Below are 18,526 nucleotides of genomic sequence, written 5' to 3'. Positions count from 1 at the left end.
CTGAGTGGTCTTTTTCAGCCTCAGTGGCCCCATGAGTCTGTGCTTCTGTGATTCTTTTGTGGCGGTGTCCATTTGCCAGCACTCATTAACCACCACACTCACTGCACAAGTGTTTACACCACTACTTCCATTTGTATTTGCAGTGAGTACAGGAAAATAAAAATGTTGCATGAAGCTTTCTAATTCCACTAAGTGAGAACACAAAAACTTTTCCCTTTTCTTTGCCATGGCAGGGCTCCTAATTTAAAATTAGATACTAATCATATTTTGTAACTAACACGTGGTGCAGCTCAAGTCCACTGTCAGCTGCTGCATTGCCTGTGGACCACAACCTCAGGAGAAGCTAAAATGAGAAAGTTGCTTTAATAGTGAGTTTGCTCATGGCCTGGAGCATCACTGGAGCACCACTGGTGGGAAGTTTGGCTCCCTGCTCCACAGCAGGTCATCCCTGCAACAGGGATTTGTGTAATGTCAGGAGAGATCTAGCAGGGCCCAGGGCTGCCCAGTCGGAGAGCTGCCAACAATCCTTGCACCTCTCCAGGTGGGCATCCCCCCAAAACAGCTCCAGAGGTCACCTGGACCCTTCCACTCCTGACCCACCACCTCCCCATGGTCTCCAGAGGCAGCTGGAATTGCTCTTCCTGATGACTCGTGCAGTACAAACAGTGAGGGAATCTCTCCCCTTGTGAATCATCAAAAATGGAAAATAATCATCTTAAATTAAAGATATAATCAGTCTGCAAGCAGCAAAACTTTGTCAGCACAAGAATAAGACATTCTCCTTAATCCTGTCCGTGCTGAAAGAAGTTTATTCAAGTATTTATCTAACCTTGTATTTAACCAGGAAATCCAGCTGAGCTAATCACTTTCTGCCAAGTAAGTATTTGGGCGCTGGTCTGCCATGACATTTCTGAGTGATTCTGTACACTGCGGCCATTTTTTAATGGTTTCATCACACGCAGGAGGAACCACACTTTTTTTGATGATGCTTCCTTCAGAAAATCAAAGAGCCTTGTCATCAGGGAAGACATAAGAAAATGTTGTGCATTATTTATAGAAGTGAAGCCTTGAGATGAGAGCCAAGGGATTCTGCCTCGTGTGCTCTATATGGGCCTGTCCAAGTTCACCCCACTTCAGTCTGCACTTTACGTCTTTAACCTGCACTAAAGCTTTTTTCTTCTGCGATTTCGAACAAGAGGCTCCTTTTTTTATGCCAAAACACCCAAGAGTTTGATGGCTTTGTTATCTCTACCTCTTAACTAATACAGCAAGGTACGTTGCTTCTCGTAAATAACAAGATATTCTCTGTACGCAGAAACATCTCTGCTTCCATACTCAGTTTGTGATGATTTTATAGGCAGAAAGACACAAGAGAGAAAGAAGACGTTATGTTTTTTGCAGATATGAAGTTATCTGGCTGACAGCAACACCAGATTTGTAGTTATTCTGGGCAGAGACTTGCACACTAAAAGTCTCCAGGACAGTTTCTTAGGGAAGTTCCACCTCCAGGTCTGTAACACCAAAGAAGGCATCATGTGCCTCAGTTTCCCTGCAGGAAGGATTGGTCATTGCACCGACCTCATTCAAGGCCTTTAGGTGAACAGTGCTATGGACATCTGCCCCAAATGTTCATCTGCTCTCCTACCATGGCAGCGCCAATGGGAGAAAAACAACTCCCCTTGGCCCTTGGATTTCACCACATCGTCCCACCTCTCTCTGTGCGAGACTCACGTGTTAAGATCATGAAAAAAGAATAAAAAAGAAAGGAGGAAAAAAAAAGGCAGGCACTTGAGACTCATCCCTCTCCTTGCCCCTTGGAAGATTTATTCAACAGAAATAATTGTCAAATAATTAGCTGCCACCACCCCCTCCATTGTCCCCTTCAAATCACTGCTTTGCTGAGTCACGCTGTCCCCAAAGCATCCTGCGAGGTCTGCTTGGACCTCCCTGACCCAGCCAGGAGCCACCCATCCCGAGGGGCACAGAACTGTCTTAGTGTCCCCTTGGACATCTGCAGGAGCCCTCTGTGCCCTCAGCACCTTCCAGGATCAGGCCTTGCATTAGAAAGTCGCGCAGCACAGCCACAGCCAAATGTGAACCAGCTGAAAATCCTGCACATTGTCTTCAGATCAGGCTCTGGAAGAATTAAAACCAAGTGTGTGATCTGGGCATGCTGAAACAAACTCCAAATGGAACTGGAGTTAGGTCTCTTTAGCAGGGAGCATGGGATTGGATTGTTAGGTTTTAATAAAGTGTGGCCAGTGCTTTAATAAAGTGTGGCCAGTACATTATCCAACATGCTGTCACAATTACTGAGAAACAAGGACAGGAACTTCATTAACGCTTTACAGGGGAAAGAAAGCTGTGCTACAGGCAAGTGATATATTGTTATTGTGACTGTAGGTGTCCTGCATTTAAGAAAACAAGGAAAAAATCTAGTGAAGGGAGTAATTACACTGTCAGCAAATGTGTTTGTGTTTGCAATGTTCTCTTCCAAGTCCCACAGCTGCCGGGAGCCTGCGTCTCAACATGGCAAATTTCTAGGACAGAAGGTGACTCCATAAACACAGCAAGAGCTGTAATGTGAGAGACAAAACTCCTGGAGGAAAAAAAATTAAAAAGCACATGCAGAATCATTTACAAAATGTGTTTTCCAGTGCTGCAACAACCCTGGGCAGGGTTACACTCACCACTCTTGAAGCAGAGGGGAACTGCTTTGATAAAGCACAGGTGAGGTGTATCTTGTGAGCTGCATGTCAGGCAGGATTAACTCCCTGGCAAATTATCAAAGCCAACTGATAGCAAAACAAGTTGGGACTCTCCTAGAGTGGCAGTTTAAAACTAGGTGTAACTTCACCTAAAACAAATGAATACAGCGGGGGTGTAAGGGGACTACCTAACTAATTAACTCCTTGATTAAATCCCAGGCAGATTACAGCATTTTGTGGAAATCAAGGAGGTCTCAAGAAACTTAAGACGGTGTTGGATATGTTTAGAGTAAAATTCCGGTTACTGGGAGAGTTCTTTCTGTGTGGTTTGGGGATTCAGAGAGGATGGGAGGAGACCATGAGGTGAAATGCTTTACTGGGTCTCCTCCTGCCTGTTGCTGCTCAGCTCTGCACGGATTCCTATGTTGCAGGAGCAAACTCACGCTAAAACAGCATTCCTCAGAGCAGGGCAAACAGCTCAGCAGCTTGGAAAGAAGAGTTCTAAGTAACCCCTGAAAGTGTAAAACCACCCCTTGAATTGCCATATGGAGCTCTGGAACAGTTTTCATACTGTTTTGTATTAGAACAGCTGAAGCACACACACACACACACGAGGAATTATTAATTCCGCCCATTAGGATACAGGAGGGGTCTATAATCCCTGTGGTAGCACAAACCATCACACACAGGCTCAGAAATGCTGCCCTTCATGTTTACTAACAATTTCCTACTTTTGCATTTCTGTGCCCCTGCAGCAGGAAATACAAACCATTGTTGCACGTTCCCAGGGAGCACAGGGCTCCACCTGGCATCCCTGCTACCCCAACGAGATCCTACAGCTGGGGAAACTGGGGAGTAACCAGTTCTGTAGCACTGCAGATGGGAAAACCAGGCATGCAAAGTGGGATGTTGGGCTGAAAATGTGGCTTGTCAGGGATAATGAAGGAGACGGGAGGCAATTAAAAAGGAGAAAAGTGACAATCTGACAACATGCTCAATTAATGTAATCAGATTTCACATTCACTTCATCAGTAGTAAATCAAAGCGTAGTAGGAATGATATGAACTTTTTAATATTAAAAACTACTCCCATAATATGCAAAGTCAGGGAATACCAGTAAATTTCTGTCTGTTGCCGATCATTAACTGATTTAGGATAGTCCTTGTTGACTAATTATGTTTAATAAGAGCTTGTCCATACAAGCTGCTATCAGATGTCATTTTATACAGTTTCAAGCCAAATATAATGGGCGAGATGCACATATTAACTTTCTGTAATACTGCACTGGCTTTTTATTGGAGAAGGGTGGGAAAATTCAAAACTGATTATTGTGTGGCTTCCTTTCAGACAGTTCTATTTGATCTAATTTGATTTATCGCTGCACATTTTGAATGAGCAGAAATGTCTGGAGGGGAGAAAAGAGACTTGTTACAGTAAATACTCGTGTTAATGTATTTTCACCTGCTTGCTTGGTGGGCTCCAGAGCTGGCTGTATTTATTACTGTTTGGAGTCTTGTGGATTAAAAAACCTCCTCTCTATCTTTTTGCTCTCTGTTGTAGGGGTGTAATGAGCTTCCCACACCCTCCACAAGTGGTGGTTGTGTAACTAATCTGTGCTGGCATAACAATGTCTTCACCTAGATTACAATATTGCTAAAGAGAAGTGCAGGACAAAGGCTGGTGTCTATTTTCCTGAGGAAAGTACAGCTGTAGCTGGTAGGCAATTTTTTCCAGGTGGTCCTGGAGCATAAATGTCTTGAACCTTGTAGAGAAGTGAGCCCAGAGGTTTGGAGTTCCACTTCTTTTTAGAGAAGTGTATAAAAGTTTTGGTGCTAGTATTACTTGAAGGCACAAAACCACAAACAGTTTTCCTGATTGCTTAAGGGTTTCTGGGTCCCCAGTGCAGCTCAGCTTAGTCTTTAATGTACTGCCACTGTTTTTCTTCAGCAGTGAGGCGTGGGGAGATGAACCAGTGCCTTTTCCATCGTGCTCTTTCTAAGAAAGGCACACACACTTTAAAAAGCTTAAGGAAATGCATAAATATCTGTGGGTCTGAGCCACCCACCCTGCAGCATGAGGACTCAAGGTTCTTCTGCAGTTTAAGCACAGAACTAGAAAATGAGACCTCTTTGGGCTGATTTGTGTGTGATGGTTGGAAAGGGTCGTATCTTTGCAGTGACCTGTTACATAAACCCGTGCTCAAGGAGCAGTTTGAGTTTAGAATTTATTAGCATCTACACTTCACAGACTACTGGGCTCTGTAATTCAGGCCAAAACAGGTCAGTCCCACACCCCAGATGACTTGTGCCTGCATCTGCACCCATGTGTTGTGTGTCTGTAGGGCCACGGGCTGTTTCTGGTGCCAGTGGGACAGCAGGATGTGTGTCCCACTCCTGAGAGATTCCATTTACCATTGGTGGGCTCCTGCTCAAACTCCCCTTTAAACAGCATCGCTGATGGGCACCGAGGAGTCTCTATGCTGCTGGGAAACTCAGTCACCTGAGCTCTCCTGAAAGCAGGGAGAGGGACAGGACATACATCTCTGCACCTGGAAACAGCAGTCAAAACACTCACTACAAACTCATCCTTTTTTGAGTTCAAGTTAGGCTTTCCTGCCTTATTTACCTCAAGTAAGTCTTAGTCACTGGCATTGCAAAAGCTTGTTATGGCTTTATTTGGCAGCGTCTCTTCACGCGTTCCTGCGTGTGGATTGCAGGGACACGTGTTTGCTTTGCTGAGGGAGATCTCACACATGAGCAGTGATTACACTGTGAAATTTTGATTGTCTACAAATGTTTTCTGGGTTTGTTTTGGTGCTGATGTGCTTGGGTCAGCCCTGACTTTGCTCTGTAGGTTACTTGGACGGGGCTCCTCTCAACACACAAAATACTCTTCTGTGGTTGTTGCTGGTGGTCTGAAGAAACCCTCCTGAAATAGGTGTTGACCTGTTAGGCGTCGGTCAGGGAGGTAATTTGTACTGCTGACACTGATTTGGGCATTTTAATTGTGCTTGTTATTCGCTATGAACTCGTTATGAAGGAAAAAGAAAAGCAGAATTTACATAAATCTAGAGGAATAGGCATTTATTTCAACATAAAAGGTGGGCGAGGACGAGGAAAAGAAGGCATTGTAGCCTCATGTTCTCTTGATGTGTTTGGTAAGGGTTCTGCTGATGTTTCTCCTCTTACAGCGTAAGTCTATGGGTATTTCAATATATCTCCAGAATGACCTGAATGAGAGCACCTCTAAGTCTGTGGGAACTTCAGATTTCAATCTCCATCTAGATGCAAAGTGCAATTTTCTCAACTGTATTTGCATTCCAAGATATACAAAATACAGAAAACACAAACGTTTGGCACTCAGGGAAGTCTCTGTCATTTGCACTCTCATCTCCAGCCCTGCACGTGCCATCATGGGCTGGGCTGCCCCTGCATGGGGTGACAGCACTCCCAAATCCAACATCCTGCACACAGACTCTGCTTTTTCTCACATGCGTACTCCTCAGAGGATTTCTCTTATTACCTGGACTATAATCCCTCCCTGGGGGGAGGCCTTGTGCACAAAATTAGTTTCATTTGGCCACAGAAACTCCCTGTGCTTTTGGCATCTCAGTCTTTATTCGCAGAGGAAGAGCTGTTTGAGGCAAAGCTGCTGCATTTACAAGACCCTGTAGAAAATGTCTCACACCAAGCTGGACTGGAGGTCATTGCTGAGCTAAACTCTGCAAACGAAAAGAGAGCAGCTTGGGGTTTTTCCTCTCCTTTCAGAAGCCTGTTTGGGGCTTGATCTTCCTTTATTGACTGAGCTGAGTAATGTGCAGGAGGGACGAGCTGGGTGTGCCCAGATTTGGAGAGGGACTAAAGGCAAGGCTACGCCTGGCGTCTCCTCTGCACCATTCTTTACAGCTCAAATAGGGAGAAAATTTTCCACATTTCCTTATTTTTTTTACCGTTTCTTTCCTTTCTTCTGTCTATTCCTCTCCTTTCTTTCAATTATATCTGATATTTTCAGAGGTAAATGTTTTTGGGATTTTTTCAATGACAAAAATAATTCTGCAAAAAGTACCTACCTTTTTTTTTGCAAAAGCATTTTTTTCATGCAAAACGTGAAAATTAAACAATTCAGTTGAAAATAAAAGCATTATTCAGTCCAAAAGCCTCTGAGCTTTGAGTGTAACTGAAATGTTTGAACAGTTGAAATTCCTGCAGAGCATGGAGGAAAACAAACGGGTTTTCACTGTTTTAAGTAATTACAGTATTTCACTGGAAATATTTCAAGGGGGAAGTTTGTTTTACCACAGCAGCTGCTACTTGAGTCCTCTAATTTCTTCTTTTTATTGCTTTTCCCACATTTTACAACAAATTCTAATATTTCTTATCTTCCTCTTGTCTTTCTGGCTGTGAAACACCCAAATCTTGCTGTCATTTTGTTATTCATGAAGGGGGTGGAAGAAGGAGACACAGTTGAAAAGTATAATTTCTAGCAATGATAACAAAAATTAGAGCCATAGATTTTATTTTTGGGGGGAAAAATTCTGACAAAAATATTGTCTCCACTCTCTGCCAAAACTTGATAGGCTCTACTTGAGCGTTTCTTAGATGGCGTGTGGATTCAAGGGCTTCACATTTCATCAGCATCCTTAATGAGCTTGAGGAGCCTCTAATAAATCTCAGCCCTTTTAATGAATTCTTTACAGCTCTTAACTGCTCCAGATAGAGATTGACGAGTGTAACCGGTAGCACAAAATCTTGGCAGGCAATAAGAGGAGCGGCCCCATCCTTTCCCTCTGGCATCCCATCTGAATTTCTGCAGCAGAGATAACCAAGAGTCTGTCACTGCTATGAAGTTTGTGAAATTTAATTAGGAAACTAATAAAACAGCTCTCATCTAGTGCTGCAGTTACCTGGGAGATCTGGTGTGTTGTTTAAGAGCTTCTCCCAAGGCAGCGTGCGGTGGACCTGTTATCTGAGCAGAGGGTTTGATTGACCACTTCTCTTTTGTAAACCCCTTTCTAGTAGGGTTAATACTTTACTAAAAGACACATTTGCACTACTCGAGTGAGCCATTTACACACTACTGATGAGCAGAGGCTGATGGTTTATATTTAAACATCGTTCACTTTGGAGAGACACGTGGGGGGTTCTTTTTCTTTCTCACAATTTCTGTTCTTGGTCATTCTCAGTCAAAAAGGGCCCATTTTCCAGTTCTAACTCCAGTGCTTTGGAAATCATCCTAGCACAATTGAAGATTTTCTCTTTGGGCTTTTTAGAGGCAAAGTTGTCTCAGCTGGAGTGGAGGAGCCATAGATGATGGTAAGAATAGAACGAGATCAGATTCATCCCAGTGACTCTTTCTGCAAGATCTGCTCCTGAGCAAACACTGTGTGTGATATGTCCAGACTGATCTTTTCATCTCAGTGGATGTTTTGGTGCTAATTTCAATCAAGGAAATTTCACTTTAATCCTATTATTGTCAATATGTCTCATAGTAGATTAGATTTTGTTTTGGTGGTATATTCTAGAAAACATAGTTCTGTCAGTTAATCCACAGGTATGTACAGTTTAGAGCTAGTCTTAGAATTCAGCAAAAAATGGGTTCATTTTACCTCGAGACCTTTTAAGATTTCAAATATTTTTCCCATACCACAGCAGAAAACTACTCCTCTCCATCTTTAGATTTTTTTTGTGATAAGTCAACTTACATTTGAAAACGAAAAGCTGCTTCAAATAAAGAAGATTTTGTTCAGTTCTGAAGATGTCAAACAAAGCTTCTTTGACCATTTCAAAGCCATTGTTTATAGAATAATTGAAATGAAAAAAATCTACTGAAGCCATCCCACCCCTCCCAACTATATCTGTTTGGGCAAAGCAGCATATTCCAGCAATAAAAAGAGACCACAATAAAAAGTATTGACCAAGTCTACTCAATATTTATTGCTCTGTGATAACTGAAGAGAATAGAAAAGTCTTCTCAGCAAGGCACCATGAGAAGGATTTCTTGGAGAGCAGTTTTACTGAGAAAACCACGGCTCCATTATGAATTTCTCAGATGCAGATCTGGCCATTTGGCCCGTGAGGCAAAGAGCACTGAGGAGGTTTCTGCACTTCCTGGAAGCTCCTGGTCAGGGGATTCTGTTGTCAAAGGCTGTAGATAGCACAGTGAGCTGAAATTGGGGCGGTAGTGTCCCTAAAACGCTTGGATTGAGAGGGTGGAACATGTGCTTGTGCAATAGCGGGTTTGTCGGAGCCTTCCAGTGACAAAGTTGTTAAAGTGATTTATTATCAACTTAAAGGGTGTTCAATAATAATAAAACAATGACCAATCCTCACTTTCTGCTAAAAGGCAGCAGCTCATGGCCCGTGGCAGGCAGATGGCCGAACTTGTAGGATGAATTTTACAGAGCTCAGAACAGCAAACTTTAATTGTTTGTCCTTTAAAAATGAGAAAGCTTTAGTATTCCAGTGCCCCAGAATACAATACCTCAAAAAGAACTGTATTTTCGTAGCAACTCCCAGCCTTGTCCTAATGACTGTTAAGAGGTTTCTCAGCTGTGGTGTGTTGTGGTGCAGAAAGTGCCTTTATCTGGTTGCATCAAGGGAGCCGGGACTGGGTTCTATTGTTCCATCTCCTGCTGTCTTGCAGAGGTGTGAAGTGACTCATTTTACCCTGATGAACAATATTGAGGTGCTGTGAGCGGCTCCTGAGTAATGAACGTGGCACTGAGCTCACTGAGCCCTGAGCCAGGTTTATGAAATTATGCCTGTGTTTGACCTATCAAACCTTGTGCTGAGCTGATGACAGTGTTTGACCAACACATCATTAAGATTTTCTCATGGTTAGGGAGGAATTGAGTGAAATTAAATTATTTTCCTGCGGGCCCTTGGGAATGTTCTTTATGGAGCTTCCTGGCCCTCAGGTATGAGTTCAAATCCAGCTTTACTAAGCCTTCCTCAGAAATTACTTTTCCAAGTTCTTGTTGCTCCTGGAGGGGCTCTGCTCCGAAGGGATGTCCATAACATGACAGAGTCATCTTTGTCCTAAGGAATATTGGGTGGAATATATGGAGGAGCATATGGATGTGCCACAGGCATCACCTAGTAGTGGAACATCTCAGAGTAAGGATGGAGTTAAACTTCCATCTCCGTGGTGTAATTACTGGGAGTAATGGGCTGTTTGTAATTATGATGATATTAAACCTGATAAAATTTTCGGGCCAGATTCTTTCCTCGTTTATAGTGGTATGAACCAGGAGACTGTGAAAAGAGATCTTGGCCCAAGACAGTTCTTCAGATAAACCTCAGGCTAAACAAGATTGAAATCTCCCACACCCATGATACCCCTCCAAACATCTCTTTTATTCTTGGGTTAAAGGCCAGGTATATTTATGGTGCAAACTATATTAAGATTATCACCATTAATTAACTATGTTCTGAAGTTTTCTATCTCAACCTTTTTGGGAGCACTGAAATAATTTACATACCAAAACAGTAGTGTTGAAAAAGTTTCCATCTGTTTTCCATCTTTTTCCAAGAAATTTTTAAATGCTGGCCATTTTCCCAAGAGACCATGTCCCTGAGGAAGCGTATCCTGACCAGCACTCCTTTCCAACTTCACTAATTAAGGTGTTTCTATGAGTCACGGGGACTTTCCTCTTCTTTCATAAGATATGAGTGATGCTCTTTGGGGAGAATAAATAAATAAACGAACCCAAAGAGTCTTACTAATGGGCTGGAAGAATGATAGCCTGTAAATTCACCTGATTTTAGCTGATACAGGCAGAACCCTGTAAGGGTTAGGCTTTCAGATGATCTCAATAGATTAATCCCCCTGACTTTCTGATGAGCTGTTCTTTCATACATTCAATGTATAAAGCAAATGAATGACATCAATAAATCTGGTGTAGCAACATGGCTTAGGATGTGAACCATTTTAAACACTGAACAGATTTAAAAGCAAAATGAAAAGGTATTTATGAAAAAAAAATTATCAGAAGAAAAATCTAAATAAGCAAAACCATATTTATTTGCAATGCATAATTTCAGCAGTTTTATTTATACCAAAACCTTAGTTCTCTTAGAGATAAAAGCTGTTATACAGTATGTTTTCTCAGTGACTATCTAGTAATCAGTTTTAATTTTATTTACTTAAACACTTGCAACTTTTCTTAGCACATACAAAGTGAGGAGAAGATCTTGATTGCCAAGTGCAATTTCTCTAAATGTCTGCTCTCGTAACACAAGTTCAAAAGAAGAAATGAAAATAGGAAGCTCTCTTACAGCAGGCCTCTCCACTCCTAAACCTTCAACTAAAAAAATATAATAAATTCCCACCTTTGTACATTCTGTACACTGTGTACATGACCAGAGGTGTTAAAAAAAGTTTGCAATGTAATTAGTGGTGTTGAATTTGTGACAAAAACACGACAAAAAATTGGTCTGTGCCAAGTAGAATGAAGTTTCTAAAAGTTGTGTGTTACAAAGAAAAGAGGAAGAAGCTGTGTAGAGAAGAGGGTAAATCCTTTCGTGGGGAAGGCAATGGAACATGGAATCATAGCAAGAAGTACCAAAACTGTTACAGTGACCCCAAGTTCCTGTGGTTTTCCCAAGTTCAGAACTGTCCATACACCTGTGGTCCAGTTAAGGTCAAAACTGGAAAGGAAGTGTCTCCAAAGCCAGACTTTATGCCTAAGGGCATGGAAATGTCACAAGGGGAGCTGATATTGCAAAATTTTTGTTATTTGGGATAGGTTCTGTACGCACTTCACTCTTCAGCCAAAGGAGAATTGGGCACAACAAAGTGGGAATTGGTTCTGCCAAGTATAAGAGTGGTTTGGTTTTGTTTGTTCTGGTGCCACTCAGGTTTATTTCCAGACTGTGCTGGACTGGGCCATGATCTCAACTGGCCCCTGTGTTAAAGAGGAGCAAAGCAGCAGCCAAAGCTGCAGCTAAACCTCCTTGTCCTCCTTGCGCCTGGAGCTGAGGAGGGTGGGTCAGAAAGCAGCACCTGCCTCCTGCCCGAGGGAGCCCCTGGCCAGCAATGGGAACTGTCCTGGGAAATGGGTATTTCTCCTTCCTCCACCTGGGGAGTTACATGACCCAGACGTGGACCAGGGCAGCAGCAAGAAGGAAAGGACTTCGTTCCTTGACTCCCTTTGAACTGGCAACTCACATCGTCCTTCTGTTTTCACACAAAAGGGTATTTGGTAATTTTGTATTCTATAACAGTGAGTCTGGTATTTCCGTAGTGATGCATATTGTTATAATCTCTCTGCTTTGTTTCCTCGACATATTTTTTTATTAAAAAGTCTTCCCAGCCTTAAATAAGTACAGAATAAGTGTGGTCATTCTGGGAACATGAGAGGCCTGATTATCTGACCATCAAAGACTATGCTGTAAACAGGATACTAGTAAACAGGAACTGAACCCCATATGGAGAGTTTGTGGTTTTCTTCAGCCTCTGTTTGTTATGTCTTACATCCTGTTAATTATAGAAAAAGAGCTGGAAAGTTGGAAATAATCTTTTCTACAGATTATTTCCAGCTTCCCTCCGACAGAACAAAACGCTGTATAGTACTGCCTTACCTTGCTGCCTTCAGATGTAAAGCATTAAGACAATTCATTCCAAGGGGATCACTTTTCAAGAGGATTACAAGCAGTTTTTTTTTTCCTTCTAATTACAAAATGAAAGTTTAGATCTTAGCATCTTATGCAGGGAATCCTCTCAATTGTTAGCACAGCGTTTCATTGTCTTCTTTGGTGTGTTTGAGAGCCTTTGATACCTTTTAAATACCATTTATTTAGTATACTTATTTGACTGGTATAAATCATTTCTGAGTAGGTGGGTTCTTAGAATGAAGATTTTATTGCACAAAACAAATGGCAGAATTTAAAGTCACAGTTTTTGAGTTATCTGTGTTGTTAGGTGTCTTTCCAGGTTGTCCATGCATGCAGGAGGTTTCTCCAGCGCTGGCCAAAGCGGTGGGCAGAGCAGAGAGTCACTCCTGCATTCCTACTGCTTATCCTTGACCTTTGTTTCACACAGATAATTGTCCATCTTTCCAACATGGTTCAGTCCATGCTTCCAGTGTCAGCAAACAGATTCCTGAGTAAAATACTGGGAATTGTTCAAATCTGGAGTTTTGTGTTTTGAGGTACATTTCCACTCTTCCTCAGGGACCTGCTTTGGAGTTTTGGTGCTCGAAGGAGACACATCAGAGGAACAGTGAGGAGGTCATGCTTTGTTTAGACCTATTCTTACCAGATCAGACTTTGGTTTTGCAAAACAGAAAGCCAAAATCTGTTTGGTTCGAGGTCCCACGTTAGCTGTGACGAGCGGAAAGTACCAACCACCACTTACATTTCTTAGACAGACCAGAGACCACAAATAAATCTCATGTTATTTTTCAGCTCTCCACTCTCAGCACTGTCTCTTTAAGCTGCTCTCTGATGCCAGCCATCTGCTCCCAATTGCTGTGTTACTCTTGAGATCTGTAAGGCCAAGTCTGTGCACTCTGCCCCCAGCAGCAAACTTGGGCCAAATCCCCTCATCTGCAAAGCTCCTACCGGTTCTCATCCTCGTGGAGAGGAATGGGAGGAGATCTTCTGCCCCATATTCCCCCAGGCTCAAGGTATTGCAGCACCGCCATTCCTGGGGCTGCCATTGGGACAGGAAAATAATGCCAGGATTATGGGATCACCAGAAAGAATTAAAGAAATTCTGAGAGAATTGGCTGCTTATGAGCAATAAGGTTTGGATGCTATAAAAATGCCCTGTTCTGGCATAATTCTGCTCCCATTAAACTCAAGGAATAGAATTCCTACCAACTTTACTAGGAGCAGAGTGTGGCTAGTGCTGAGAGCTTTTGAAAATCCCACTGTATAGCTACACCCACTTTATGTGTCCATTTTAATGACATGATTAATAAAATACCAATGGAGCTCCAAACAGTTCTGTGTTCGTTTTCCAAAGCACTTTGACTCACCCGTAATCATAACCAGACTTCCAATTACACTGGATTTTAATTGTTCTCCTTTAAGGATAATTACTAGTACTCTGAAAAAAATTACTATGAGTAGCTGGTGATGAGTAGGAATAGGCATCCTCGCTTCTCTCGGTCTGTTCTGTCATTTGAGTTACGAGGAATGTAATTGGATATGTGACACCCAGACAGAGAGTGGTTTCCAAGATCTGAGAGGGCTCTGTTGCAGTTAATGTGTTAATTTGGGTTCCATCTTCTCATTTGTTCTGCTTTGATCTATCATTTCGTAAAGCCAAAGCACCAAATTATTAAGTGTGTGTGCTTGATTTATGTGCAAGACTCCATTTGCATACACATTAATATTTTTAAAATTTTGGTCCAAATTTCTGCAAGCCATGGTATGGAGTAATATGAGCTGTAATTTCACACTGCGTGGCAATGACTGGTGGGAATAAAATTATCCTGTGATTTGGCCCTACTCACATACCAGGAGCTATTTTCCATTTGGAAATTTTGAATACTGCCAATTGAAATATATCTGTAAGCAAGCTGTAAAGAGAAGCATTGCATGATCTGAAGGGCCTGGGCAGGAGGCTGAATCTCATGCTCAATGTATTGAGATTATCAAGAACATGGCATTAAAACCTCAGCAAGTGGGAGGGATATTTCTACTTGCCTGACAATGGACAACCAGGGACTCTCTCCCCTGACTGGGAGAAGAATTGGGGCTGAGTTTGCTGAAGTGCTGCCCAAGAGGTCGGATTTGTGACTGTTCCCAGCACAAGGCTGATTTTTGGCATCGTTGTTTTTATGCTCACCCAGTTAAAGTGCCTGTAGCGGAATTCTGCTGCCATTTATCCATAAACCCAGATTATACAAATGCAAGGAGGGTGTCATTGTGAAAAACTCTGAGTCTTTACGCTTTTGGGCCTCTGGGAAGTTAAAGATTTATTTTCAATCTGACACTTAGCCCGAAGAGGTTAACAGAGCTGCTAAGATCCAGAAGTTACTGTACTTCTCTAGTACTTTCTTTTTCAAATTTGTGTAGGACACCTTCAGACATAAAGTATAGAATAATATAAATATAATCATCTATTCTTTGATGTTTTATTATATTTGTTTATTTGTATTAGATTAGTATTGTTTTAATAAAGCTCTTTTTCTTCAAAATATTCCACAAAATTCATATTATAATTAATTTTATTATAAAAAAGTCTCCACAGGGAAATACTGATCCTTAGAAATGTGTAGTTTTCCTTGTAAAATATTTCCTCCACTGACACTTCTCTCCATCACCGTGACATTTTGGAAAATTTCTGGAAAAAAATTGGGTTACAGATCCCAGCCAGTACAGCTGAGGGGTGGGTGAAGGTTTCTGGTTCAACCTCTGCCCACAGCCTTCAGCTGAGGCTCTGGGACTTGGCTCTCTGTAAAATAAGCTGTTTCTTGAGCTATCAGATGAGTTGGATCTGCTTGGGAATTCTTGACTTTTTTCTCTGCTAGAATTCAAAGCTCTGCCTCAGTTACTTTGATTTCTGGTTGACTGGTTGGTGTCAGAGATGCTGGTTTGTATTTTCTCTGAGGTAAATCTGTCCCATCACTGCTGTGGCTTTGCAGTTACGGTGGAGACGTTTGTGGAATTTGAAGATCTTTGCATTTCCTAGGGGTGGTCCACGGCTGTGTTTGCCTCCCAATGGCCGAGACATTATTCAGTGGGAAGATCATCTTAAATATGATCTGCTGGATAATGGCTGGGGTCTCCCACAGAGGGATATGGTTGTCCTGCTGGTTCACGGCCTGGGCCATCACTGACTCTGAATTCTGAAGGTCCATGGTTTGCTTGGAGCTGCTAAACATTATCAGATCTGGGTTAAAATCCAGAATTAGATGGTTTTGTGAGTTGCCCTCTCACTTTGAAGCCATTGCTTCCCCTCCATTTCATTTCTGCTTCATAAATGCACAGCAAAATTTTGCCTCCTTTTAGCATGTCAGGATAATTTAATCCAGACCCTTCTGGTTTAAATTATAGCCTTTTCCAACTCACAGACTTTCAGGACAGGCTTTCCTTTTAATCCCTTTTTATTTATTTATTTATTTGTATGTATCTTGTCTCAGCAAATTATGTTGCTTCATGTCATCTTAAACGATGTGGTGTAAAATTAAAAGAAAAGCCACTTTGTAATGTATTAAAATGTTATTTAAAAAACCCCCCAAAATGTTTGTCATTTGTTTTGCTCACAAGTAATCCCAAGCGGCAGCGCACTGTGAGGTTTTCTGTGAATGCATTTACAATAGGAGCCAACCACACATTTCACTGAATCAACAGGCTTGTCTCGAGATATTTATGACATGAATGTTCAGACTTCTGTTTAGTCAGCCATCCCCAGGGGAGGCAGCATTTTTGATAGCGCCTAAAGGAATTAGGCACATGTTGTCAAAAGGGTCTTTGAAACTCCTGAAAAATCACTGAAAACACGACTTTGATGGCTGAGTCACTTGGGGTCTTGCAAATGCTGTGCTGAGTGCCTAATTCCCAGCGCAAAGAGAATGGGAATGCAGCGCTCCCAGCAGCTGGAGCCAGCGGCAGCACAGCTCTCCTCACCATCCCAGCAAGACAGAGCGGTGACGAGCAGGAGCTCAGAAACTGCCATTAGCTCTGGATGTGTCACCTATAAAAACATCATTGTCTGTCTGCACAGCTCACAGGCTGACTTTGTGTCAGTCCCAGCGAGGATGCTGCCCTTCCCTCGCCCAGGCGAGCTGGATGCCCCCGAGCTGGCTCTGCTGCTGCAGCTCTGTGCTCCTTACCGAGCTCCTCGTTACTCCCGGTAATCTCTGCAGTCCCAGTTAACTCCAGCGCAAACAGGAGTTTTTCCCACGTTTGGGGCTTCATCCACAAAATCCCTACGAAGCATTAGCAGCAGACCCTGGGGCTGGAACGCAGAGGCATGTTCTGCAGGGGTGTGAGGGCAGAGGAGGCTGATGCCAACCTCGGTCCCAGCTCTCCAGCCGCCTCCTCTCACCACAGCCCCTTGAGTGCCATCTGAACTATTTTTCCAGTTAGAGCCAGACTACACCATCATGTCCTCGGTATGAAAAAACTTGCGAAGGGGGCAACCTTTGATCCCTAAAAGCTTTCAGAAGTGTTAATTCCATGTCTGGAATATTGTCACGGAGCAGCTGAATTCCAACGCGTCCAAGAGCACAGGCGGCACCCGGGGGGTGAGCGCAGCCTGCTCAGAGCTGGGCCATGTGGAGAAGGGCAGCTCTGGCTAGGCTTTGTGCTCGGGCTTTTATGATGCTTTTAATATGAGAGACTCTTATCATGGTTCATTTACTTCTATGCTTGTGGTTTTGCCACTTGGGAGCAATTAGAGGGTACTCTGATTCGTGCGAAGGGAAGAGCTGACGTTTAGATGGTGAATTATGTGGCTATTTTTTGGTGGACTTTTGCTTGTATTGAACTAGAAGACATTAAAGCACTTTGGTCCAGTTAAGATGGCATTTATCTTGCGTGTGGCTACACTTTATTTTGTTACCTACACTCCCAGACTGTTTGAGAAGGAAATATTGATAGAAGTTTGAAGACAAGCTGTTGATGATTTGCCTTTGCCATAGTAAAGGCAGGCTCTTAATTAAGATCCACTATGGGTTTTTTTCCAGTGCATTTTTTAATTTATTATTTGCTTTGATTTTCCAGAACATCTATGCTCTAACCAGCTCATTTTGTTTCTGTTTTTGTCCCACCAGTATCGATGTCACTTGAAGATCTGATTGCCAACATCATAAAAACAGTGCTAGGAAAAACCACAAAATATTGCACAAGACCCAGGAGGACTGAAAGTTGAAGGATTTCTTTCAGAGGATATATTGTTTTCACTGGTGAGTAGGTGGAGCCATTCCATTTTTCCTGATTACAGTCTAGAACAGCTCAAGTTGCTGTGACTGGAATTCTGTTTCTATGGATCATCTTGCTGAAAGAATTTGACAGCAGCAGAGTTTTTCCCCAGTGCCCTTGTTGTAAATTGTATGTGTTTCATATCCATTATTAATTAAAAACAGGTTTTTTCCCATTTAAACAATGTAATTTCTTGAGGTGGGAAGAGGCTTTCTTTGGCTGATGGTTGTTCCTTAAATTGGGAGTAGAAATGGTTTGTATCTTCTGAAGTTGAATGTAAATCTGGAAAAACTTTTATTGTAAAGTCTGAAATTGGGCAAAACCCTGGAGCCCTGAGATTCAGATGAAGTCCAGAGTGGTGGTCAGAAGAGTCCTAAAAGGAGCCAAAGGCAGGAATATGGAGGAGAAAAAAAAAAAAGTTGAATATTTGTTCTCCTCTCAAGCATTCAAGGGGATTAAAAATTGCACCCAAATTGGAATGTTAAATACAAGCTCAAATGGGGAGACCTGCTGGACACATGGTTGCAAACCATTACAGAGGCAGCAGAATGATGGGGTTTGAGCAGGAGAGATTATCCCCAAATAAATTATCCATTCTAAACATTTGTACATTCACTATTTTACTCACAGTGTCTCACACTGATAATATTCTTCCCCCAAATTTACATGATCCAGGGAGAGAAGAAAAATAGAAGTATGCGCTTCTTTTTCTGATTTTGTGGTCTCCAGAGCTGAAAAGAGTTTATTTATTTTCCAAGAAATTCAACCTCACCCTTACTCCAACTGTATGGCACACAATCATTGAAGTCCTGCTCCTTGAAGTAGCTCTGGAATCTTAAAAATCACAGGAAACCTCTCTTTTGTTTGATGTTTTAACCACTACAGAGGAAGACTGTTCCAAAGCTCCACCAGGATCCATGTGGGCTGGGTCACTGTGGGTTT

At 42.3% G+C, this 18,526-nt stretch overlaps 1 protein-coding gene across 2 annotated transcripts in view; it reads left to right on the top strand.

The window, feature by feature from the left end:
- SPO11 (SPO11, initiator of meiotic double stranded breaks) overlaps positions 1-18,526 on the top strand; it is a 219,238-nt gene that overhangs the window by 84,335 nt on the left and 116,377 nt on the right. For both annotated transcript variants that reach the window (XM_017734788.1, XM_017734800.1), the window contains exon 2: positions 17,437-17,568. The gene's annotated coding sequence lies outside the window, so the exon portion shown is untranslated. The remainder of the gene's footprint in view (positions 1-17,436; positions 17,569-18,526) is intronic.

This window comes from Corvus brachyrhynchos, unplaced genomic scaffold (genome assembly GCF_000691975.1).
Source record: "Corvus brachyrhynchos isolate BGI_N302 unplaced genomic scaffold, ASM69197v1 scaffold10, whole genome shotgun sequence".
Taxonomy (NCBI): Eukaryota; Metazoa; Chordata; class Aves; order Passeriformes; family Corvidae; genus Corvus; species Corvus brachyrhynchos.
Note: the sequence above shows the minus strand (reverse complement) of the source record. Positions and strands in the feature narration are given on the sequence as shown.